This window comes from Lutjanus erythropterus, chromosome 15 (genome assembly GCF_056507025.1).
Source record: "Lutjanus erythropterus isolate fLutEry1 chromosome 15, fLutEry1.hap2, whole genome shotgun sequence".
Lineage (NCBI taxonomy): Eukaryota > Metazoa > Chordata > Actinopteri > Lutjaniformes > Lutjanidae > Lutjanus > Lutjanus erythropterus.
Genome location: NC_139331.1, coordinates 1535783 through 1546771, shown reverse-complemented (window position 1 = coordinate 1546771; position 10989 = coordinate 1535783).

The window sequence follows — 10989 nt, the reverse complement described above, 5'->3', positions numbered from 1 at the left end:
CCAGCAAGGAAGAGAACACACTGTGAAATTTGCGATCACTACTTCCTCATGGATTCAGAGTCGATCTGGGAGCCTGAGGGAATTATTTCCCTGTCTCCCCTGTTTTTGAACTCTTCCTGGTGTGGCGAAATAAATGCTGACTGTATGTCTGTGACAAAGCAGTGCAGAGCTCCATGAAGCCTGCTACAGTTAGACTGAGCCATCAGATTGTTGGATTGGTGATTCAGACATTTTATCTGAATTGAAATATGTTTTAAGGCAATGTGTGTCAGAGTTTCAGGTGCTCTGGTGGTATGTGGTTGTGTGAGTTATTCACCTACAGTAGATGGAGGTTGACACACCCCCAGTTTTCAGAGGCAGAGAGCATTTCTGGCATAGAAGCTAAGCAGTGTTCTGCTGTGGACAGCAACAAAATCTATTTCTAACCAGTTAAAAAAGGCTTATTGAAAAAGCATATGGTATAATATTTTCACTGCTTTCCCCTGCCATCAGACACCATTTTCTGTCAGGAAACCACTGTTATATAAGCCAAATATCACCCTCTCCAAACCAACCAAACTCTTTTGACAAAATCAGTCATTTTACTGCATAGAATACCAGAGCTGCCAGTCTACTGCTGCCTTGATCTGGTTGTTTGTATTATTGTGTGACTGATGTGTTTTAAAAGGTTAGTTTTGATTTACTAAAGTCACATAATAACACAAAAATTAACATAGAGAGGCAGCAACTCATTCAGACATTCTCAGACATTCAACAAGAATGTTTTGTATTATTTATTTTAAAAAGGGACCCAGAATAGAGCTTGAAGAAGCATTTATTGCAGTGGTGAGGCTGTATATCGCAACCCAACTGATTACCGGTCATCTCCCACTCTCCTTCCAAGCATGTAGGAGAGACTATGGTGGCGGTGAAACTAACAGAAAATGTGAAAGTGAAAATGAAAATTTCATTCCATTTCTTTCACATTCTGCCAATAGAGCCCTACAAATCATACACACTGGACTATAAGTGTGCCATAATGTCTTATTTCTAATTACCTTCACACCCCCCAAAAAATTTGGCATGATGCTTCTGCACACCATTTTCAGATGTTCAGTATAAAAGTAAATCTCCAGATAACTAACATAAAACAGCTTGTGATATTTGCATATCATAACATAAAACATTAGGAGTGATACTTACATTGAAAAAAGCCAGCCAGGTGTTGAGACGTGATCTTGATCTCTCTGCTGTCAGCTGTTTGTCAAATGAACAAAGAAACCAATTTAGACACCATCAGACAGCATACAGCTGACAGAACAGAGCTCAGGGCTGTCAAAGACTGAAGCTAAAAATAACTGAGCTTGTTTTTAGAATACTTTCATTTTCAAGGAAAGGCAGGGGAGCTAAGACTTACCTTTACAAGGCTGGATGATAATATTCTCAATTTTATGGTCATTTTGAGGATATTGTCTTTATTACTGAAGGCAATTTGAAACCAGAAACTGACATAATTGGAGATAGTTTACCTGAATTGCATCTTATTCTGAGAAGAGTACTGGTCAAAGTGCACACTGCTCACACAAAGCCCCCATGGATCTCTGCCCATACTCAGTCACTAGTTCTTCCAGTATGTGTTTTTTCTTTGATATGTTTGGATTAAACTGATCTATATGTCTACACAGACAGAAACAGGTCACTATCTTCATGATGACAACATGAAGATAAGAAAAAGGAAACTGGGAAAGAAAGGCTACAGACAGGAAAAGAAAGGCAAGACTCAGAATGAGACAGCATTTGGTGCTGCCTTTAGTTTTGATGTTTATCCTTTATCTAACCAGGATGTTGGACACGCAAAAAAAAAGTGTGTGTGTGTGTGTGTGTGTGTGTGTGTGTGTGTGTGTGAGAGAGAGAGAGTGAGAGAGAGAGAGAGAGAGGGAGAAAGACAGTTTGATGTAAAGGGAGTGGCATGACAACACAATGTGATGAATTTGCTGATTGGAATTTTTTATTTGAACTTACTCAGATAGATCATGAGTCGGCAATTAAAGTCAGGTGCAGTACACAGTTTTTCAGGAAGGATGAGGAAAAGTTTGACGTTAAAGAACAAAGAAATAAAACTATAACACATTTATAAAAAACATATTTTATGCAATATTGTAATATTACTATATAGCAAATTATTTTGTTTTGCAGTGATAATTGAGTAATTTTTAGATATAACAGCATCATGGTTACCACTTTGATCCAAACTGAAACTTTCAACAAGTATTGGATGAATTGCCATGAAACCTGTAACATCCAAAGGTTGAACTGGCACATATATTCATGGTCCTAATATGGAGATTAGACAAACTGGACTGAACGATACACACATACAATATGAGATCAGTATATTTGGTGTTTTTAAGCCTGAGCCTGTTTCGGCTAGTGCTTTAATCATGCCTGAAAAGTTGATCCCATTGAGGCCCGATGCCGACAAAATTCTGCCGACCTGAAGCTGAGCCTCATTAGCATATTTCAGCCCAAATCTGATCACAGCCTGACATTTTTCTTAACAAGCTTCTCTGTATGGACCAAACAGGAGTTGGAAGTGACAGGGACAATACATGCAGGGAATTGGAACTTGCAATGACTAAATTGGGGAGAAAAATGACGATAAATAAATAAATACATATAGTACAGCCCGAACTCCACATGAGTCCATGAAATATGTGAGAAATAAGGCCTAATGCAGATTTGGGCACAGATCTCAAGCTCTAGTTTGGTAGAGAAATGGATGCTGCCCAGAAACACATCAAAATGTACAGACTTGAACCCGTGCTGCTCTGGTCTCCAAGCCAAGTCTTTATGGTCTTTACCATCTTTGTCAATATATTTTAAGCACCATTTAGTTCAGGGGTGTCATGGAGGGTAAACCCAAGTAAACTTAGTTCTGAGAAATGAGGCTTAGAGTTTTCTCACCTATTTTAACTCAACAAGTATTGTAACAAATATTGTATCTCTGCATTATCCACTACACTCCTGATTTAGTTATATTTTACAGTATAAAAATGATGATGGTCAATTTGAGAATTCATCTACAGTCAAGTAGTTAAAAAATCAGGGAAGTGAAAAAGCCAAAAATCTGAAGTACATCTTCATAAACTGATGATCACAAAAATATAAAAAATCATGTCTGTTTGAAGTTACAATGAGGCATGATGTCTCCTGTTGATTTAATCTGGGAGTTAAGGTAACTATTTTTGGTACAGTTTTGTTAGTTTATCCAGAAAGTGACGAGAGGACCCAAAGAGAGCTGACAGAACACGCACCAGGCACACAACATTGTGTGTGATGCAGAACGTTATGACACCACCCCCAGGTGAGATACCATGTTTTAAGGGAGTCCCCACAAATGCAGGTGACCACTGCCTGTCAATGCAAACGCACATGGCCAACCACACACACTTCTCTGCTATTGGTTGAGCCTGTGACTTTGCTGGTCAAAGTTCACAAAAGTTAAACTTCCTGTACAATGCGTGGCCAGAGATATACTTGCTTTTAATTTTGTGTTTGCATAGGCATCCACCCATCACAGCTGCCTTGTGTATCCTGCATCCACTTGGACCACCAATGCAAACATGTGGTCAAAAAGCAAGTATATCTCTGACTTAATTTGCTGAAGAAAGCATGCTGGGATACCTGGCAATGTGTACCAAAGCTGGTGGTGCAATGAGAGGGTGTAAAAAACGTAAAAAATTAAAATGGTGCTTAAAGATTGTGCAAAGCAACAACCAAAGAAACATGTTATTAACCACTCAGCCAAAATTCAATGATTAAAAAAAATCACTAAATATGTAAAATTAGGTCTCAAAATCATGAAAAAATGATTAGTTTTCTCTACTCTGAAACACTGGGCCATGTCTCAATGTCAAACACCACTGTAACCTGAAAACAACCTGAAACATGGACACTCGGTCCAGCAGCTTTATTTGACATGTCCAGACATGTTTGAGCCACCGGAGCCAGAGGACGGTGACAAGATGGTATTTGTTTTCTTCTGTGCTGGGTTGTTGGAACTGAAGTGAGCTGAAATGAACTGCTGGGCTGATCTGTGATGAAGGTACGTTTGTAACTGCCTGTCACTGAGCCATGTTTGTGGTCTGCCCAAAAAATCCTGAACACAGAAATCGCTAACAACAATTCTAACTCCACAACTGAGTACGTTATAGTTGTCAATGTTTTCCCTTGTTTTCAGCAGCTGTTCTAACATGTAGAATGTGTTTACACAGACTTCTGAGTAACTTGGAAGAAGCTTTGACTCTGCCAGCATTAGTCTGCCTCAGGACTGTGCAGGGACTTCCAGGCAACAAGTGAATCATTTTACAGATAAAACAACACTTTCCTGCCTGCAGCTCTCCCAGGCTCATTGTTTTATAAAGACTTAGTTGTCAGCCATCTATCACCATTTTCAACAGGCACACCAAAGATATATTATACAGTGCTATCTGCACTGCCTATATTGGTTTCCTGGTGAGAAGAAACAACTACAGCTGAAACAATTATTCAATTATTGAGTATTAAATTAATCGCCGTATTGTGATAATCGATTAGTTGGTGTGAGTAATTTTTTTTAGATGAAAAGTCTAAATTCTCTGATTTTAGCTTCTTAAATGTGAATATTTTCTTGTTTCTTTACTCCTCTCTAACAGGAAACTGAATATATTTGGGCATTTGACATTTGAGGACATCATCTTGGACTTTGATCAACATTTTCGGACATTTTATGGACCAAACAACAAATCAATTAGTGGAAAAATTATCGCAGGATTGATTACTAGTTGAACAATAGGTCCAAACATGTGGAAACAGGTGGAGCACACGGACGGACATATTTTGATTTGGGTCATGGTGATTTGTCATTTTTAAAAAGTGGGCCCCAGAAGAAGGTTTGGGAAAGGCTGAAATGTCCTGTATACAATAAGAAGTTTAGGCAGATACTCAAATACAATACTTGATAAGTTCAGTCCTCAAGCACACTATTTCAGAAGCAGGACTTTTTACTCCACTAGTTTTATTTGACAGCTATAGTAAATACAGTCAATTTTACATAAATATATATATATTTGCTCGTCTTAGAAGTTATTACTGTTATAGATTATACTGCCTGACAGTATATAATGCAGGTGAAAAGCTCTATTCATCCCGCAACTGCAACGACAAAACACTGCCAACATCTCAACATATCAGCAACAATAATCCGATAATATAATAATCCGAGTAAAATATGTTAAATAATTTGTCGTTCTGGAAAGAGCTGTTCTGTATCATGAGTGCTTTCACCTTTGAAAACAGGAAAAAAAAATTATGAGTATTTTCTGAAAGTGAAGCATGTGGACTTTTTCTTCAGGAGTGACCTCTGAGAGGAACCCACAGTGAAGAGGTCAGAGGGTCAGGGCTCACAGTCCAGACTCCCCGTGACTTAAAACAATACAGCACTTGTGAAAATAAAAGGTTGCTAAGACACAAAACTGGAACCATAAGTTTTTTTCAAAATTTCAAATGACATATGGTGCTTTTGGTTCCTTAAAACCATAAGTGGTTTTTGCTCTGTGTATGTACACAGCGTAAAATGAGGAAGCAGCAGAGCAAATAATGGTGATGGATGACTTGTTTTTGTAAGCAGTGCGCAGGTTGTTCTGCGAGCATGACTTTCCTACAGGGTGCGTCTGGGCTAGTTCAGATGGGGGCCTGTGAACACCCACCACTGGGTGTAGATTTCAAGTAAAAAGTAACAGCTGAGTTTTCACTGGAAAGACACAGAGGCTGATATGGAGGCAGAGTGATGAGGGTGGTGTGATTACAGAGGACGAAAAGAATGGTTCTAATGAGAACCTGCTGCTGTAGAGGAATGTCCTAATGAAAATTTAGATGCTTTTAATATGTTATTAAAAGTACTTAAGGTAATGTTCAGATCTATTCTAATTAAAATAAGACAGCAAAGCATGATTTAACCACACACAACATTCACAAGAATAGCTTCATGGACAGCAGGACTTATGTAGCAACAAAACCAAAAGTGAATCATTGTGCATCAGGAGTGTTGTGTCACAAGTTCATCATCATTAATCACTTAAGCAATCAGGGAAATAAATAAAATCTACATCTGCATCTATCTCATCTGCCATATACAGGATGAGTGTTGTGTGTGGCCACTGGCAGGTTCAAATGTTCAGATCACCTGCCAAAGAAAAACACATCAGTTACATGAAAAAGCTTATAACAAAATGTTTTTCATGTTATAACAAGATATGTTGACATTATACAATATATAAACCATAAAAATATACAATTCTTCTTGTTTTAATATGAAATGTTTCATATTATAATGTGATAACTTATTGTTATAACATAAAATATTTCATTTTACATGATAACTTACAGTTTTATGATGTGTGGAAAGAGTACTGAAAATCTGTACTCAAGTACAAGTACTGTTACATTGCTAAAATATTACTCAATTACAAGTAAAAGTACTGGTGTTAGAAAGATACTTAAGTAAAAGTGCAAAGTATTCGTCGCAGAAACTATTGAGAGTATTAGTTACTTTTAACTGCTGATGTCACAGTCACTTCTCCCTTGCAGCTAGTGTTGCAAATTTTGTGCGTTTTCCTGAATCAATAGTTGAAAACAAATAATTATTCATTCAACATGGCTCCACCAGACAAAATAATGTCAAATAAGGTACAGCTGCTGCCACAACTATTGATTAAATATCCATGAATACATTTTTAATTGGTCAATTCTTAATAGCAATTGATCAATTAATGATTCATCATTAGCATCCTCACTCTAAATGTGTTCTGCCGTCACTGTTCTCATTGGTCCATGTGTGATCACATCACCTGATTGGCTACTAAAATACAGATGAAAGGTTTGGATATTAATTCAAATTGTATGATTTTAAAGTAACTAAGTAGATTACAGCTTAGAATACATATCTAAGTACAAGTAAAAGTACAGACTTGAAAATCTACTCATAAAAGTACAAGTACCCCCCAAAAACGACTTAATTACAGTAATTTGAGTATTTGTAATTAGTTACTTCCACCCCTGCTCATCCTACAATAAATGATTTATCTTTAATCTCTATTCTTTCCTCTGCAGACAGACCAGAAACAAACCCTGACAGAAAATTACAATTGTTCATGCTAAAGGAAACACAGTAATGCAAATATACTGACCTTTCAGGAGACATAACTGATCTTTTACTCCTATATAGTGCACTTACAGTACGTGTGTTTGCACGAGTATAACAATTCAATTCAATTTATTTGTCCCAGAGGACAATCTGTGTTGTAGCGAGCGTCAACATAACTCAAACCTCAAAAAAGTTTGCATTACCCTGTCTATGCTAGGAATTTAGACTGGCAGGAGTCTATGACGGCTCGTACAGGACAAGCTACTATTCTGCCATTCTTGCTTTTCTTATGCTAACATACTGATGACGTGAGTAAGAGAGCATAACAGCAGAGAAGAATGCTTAAACTAACATGAGAAAATCCAATGATGATGAGAGACATTTGAGGAACTCTCCAGGTGAAGTTAAGTATGTGAGTGTTATGTGAGTTTTACTCCCTCTGAGACAGGGCTGGTTGTCATTTTTTAAAATTATGACACCAGTACTAATACCAGAACCCTTCTTTCTGCATTTTATGCATTTATGTTTGTCTGATGCCACAGGCTGCATTAAATCAAAGAAGCTTGCATCAAAGCAAAACCAAACAAATTAACTTTTTTCCAGATCTCTGTAACATTTGTTGGAGGTATTGTTTGACTGGAGAAGTTTTGATGCTACTTGGTACTGGGTTATTTCAATCAATACATGTCCCACATCCTGAGTCATTATAATTCAGTGTCCTGGGTTCTAATCCATCTTTCAGCATACTCTCTTAATCTCCCCTCGCATTTCTCTCTGCAGGCGTCACTGTCCAATAAAGGCAAAAAGCCTGATAATAATAATAGAAATCATGGTTAACTGTAAATGTGTGCATAGTAAAAGCTTACTGAATCATTATAATCTTTGTTGATATTTTATATCCAATACCCCCAAACTGCACAATTAACTGTTAATAAGTGCATAATAAAGGAATAATCAACCTTAATAAGCACTGTTCAGAAGTGTCATGTAAGTGTGTATAAATGTCTTATAATATAACAATAAATATGTTTATTATGCCATTATTAACAATGCTATTGTTTTATTAATACCTGCTAATGTTAGTAAGCATCTTATGAGGACCTTATTACCTACTAACTAACACTTACTGCAAGCACCTTAATATAAAGTGTTACTATTACTTGGATCTTTTGTGTTTGGTGTTGACTTCACAGGTGTAATGTCAGTGGAAAAAGCTGTCAAACACCACATCATGTTGAGCTTCAGCACTCCACTGGGTGTGTTGGTATATGCGCTGTGATTTTACAGAAGGTTAAAGGTGACAGTGAGGGGTGCACGCTTCGTAAGCGGCTGGGGAAGTCTCTAGCAGTGGTTCCACCTGGGGGAGTGAAGCAGTGCAACCCTTTTTTTCCACGATACCGACACCTTTCTGTTCTTACAGACTCCCTCTAGGGTTTATTCAGCTTCACTCCGGAAGACTTATTTCCATTTGTGCTCACCGCACACTCTCAACCCTGCCTCCACCCACATAACAACTGTGTATTTTCGGGAAACACAAAACACTGTGTGGTGAACCTTTCTGAAGAGTTACATAGTTTAGTAAGCAGCTATGCAAGTGCATGTGTGTGTGTGTTGGTGGTTAGGTTTGCTGATGAACACAAAGTATACAAGTTAATTCTTGCATCTGTATAATGCAGTTGTATAGGTTTAGAGATTATTTAAAACTAAATATGATTACGAATAGTATATAAATTAGGTTTCAAAATAATTTTAAAAAATGAGCAGTTTTCTCTGCTCGGAAACACTTGGGGTGTGTCCACTCCACTGTCTCAGTGTCAAACACCACTATGACCTGAAAACCTTTTGAAACATGGACACTTTATTGGACATGCCCAGACATATCTGAGCCACCAGAGCCAGAGGACGGTGATGGGATGTTTTTTTTTTCCCTGTGTGTTGCGTTGTTGGAACTGAAGTGAGCTGAAGTGAACTGCTGCTTATATAGTGTTGGGAGACCATGGCTCTGGTGCATCACTGTGTTTCAGTTCCGCCCAAAAAAGATCCTGGACAAAGAATTTGTGAACAACAGTTTTGATCTAACTTCACAATTCAGTACTACGTAGTTCTAGTTGTGTTCACATTGTCAGCAACAATTTTCTAACTTGTATGACGTGTTCAAGAAAAATAATTTCAATTCCCATTACACAGACTTAATAGCTTAAAAGCGTACTCATCCTGCTGTCAAATAAGTTCTTAATGTCTTGTATAGGGTTGTTCTGACACCGTTACCAGTATTGGAATTGCTTCCAATGCGGTCTTAAATGCTGGATTGAATATCAGCGAGTAGAGGGTGGCATGGGATTGTATTTTCACTCCCATCCCATCCCACTCCCACAACAATACTCAATCCTTCCACACAACTTCTAGTATTATGTTAAAGATGTAAAAAAGTAAACAGCATTTATTCATACTAGAACTGAAAATTTACAAATACATGAAAAATGGACCTGTTATATGTATCACTGTTCCCATCACGTCTGCTCATATTAACTGTTTTCTTGTCCCGTCCCATTCCTGAGATAAGTAGTGAAATTGACTTTGTATCCTGCAGGATTCCTGAAAAAATGGCAGCAAGTACCATGCTCTTCTTCTCTGTGACATCACTCACAGGTTTCTGAAGAGTCATAGTGAAGCTCAGTGTCTTGGATCCAGTCGTCGCAAATTTGGCAGTGCCTTACTCCGCCTGAGTCCTGGCTAATCAAAAAAATGGGCAAAGAGGTGAAACGTGGGTGGAGCTGATGTGGCTAAATGAAGCAACCACCTAGCAGCTAGCCACCTGTGACAACATCCAATTGTCACTCACAATGGGAATGCTCTAAATTAAGTATAAAAATTCATAGGACAGTTACCATGAATGGGGAAATTAGCTATAGAGACACACTTTTTTGTACCAGGCTGTAAATGTGTTTATTTCTGCTGTAAAGTTGGACATTTTAGTACAGGGTTCTTGTGGGGACTGACTTGTTTTTGGAACCAGTCTCAACTGGCCAGCTGAGGAACTGCAACTTTTGATACTTCCACACTGACTTCATTTTTCAGCCTAGGAGGCTGCTGCTAACAGACTACGCGAATCTATGCACTGATCTGATCTCATGTAATTCAAATCAGCCCCAAAATGAGACCATGCTACTTCACAGCAGCGCAGCTTATGGCACGTGGGAGAAGTCAGCCCTCAAATCTTTCTGCCAGAAAAGGCCTTCTAAACACATGGTTAACCACCTATTATATCCAAACTGTGATGTTTTTTTTCAACCTAACCAAGTAGTTTTATAGCCTCAATCTAACCAAACTGTGACAGAAAATAGACATTTTTGAAAAAAAAGTAAAGAATAAGAAATGGACTTTGTCATAACATACCTTGCTAAGTCCTTTCTGACAGAAGGTGCTATGGCCTCATTTAAAAAAAAAAAAAAGCATTCTCAGTTTTGTACTTTAACTTAGTCTTAAAATCTTTTTCAACAGTGTTCGATTCATAAAGGATACTGAGCATTAAAAAACTTGTATAAGCAGATTCTAGGAGAGAGTTGAAAAAGCTCAGAATTTTAAGGCAACTGTCTTCACTAAGTTTTGGAGTTTTAGATCAACCTCAAACTTGCGTGAACCTTTTGTTCTTAAATAAATATGACTGAGTTTTGGAAACAAAACACAGTCACACAAACAATTAAAACCATTTCATTTTCAAGCACTCAAATCATGATTAATAGGGTGAACAATTTCTGAAAGACAGAATTCTTTGGAATTATCTTAAGAAGAAAAGTAAACTTTTAAATCAATAAAAATTATACAAA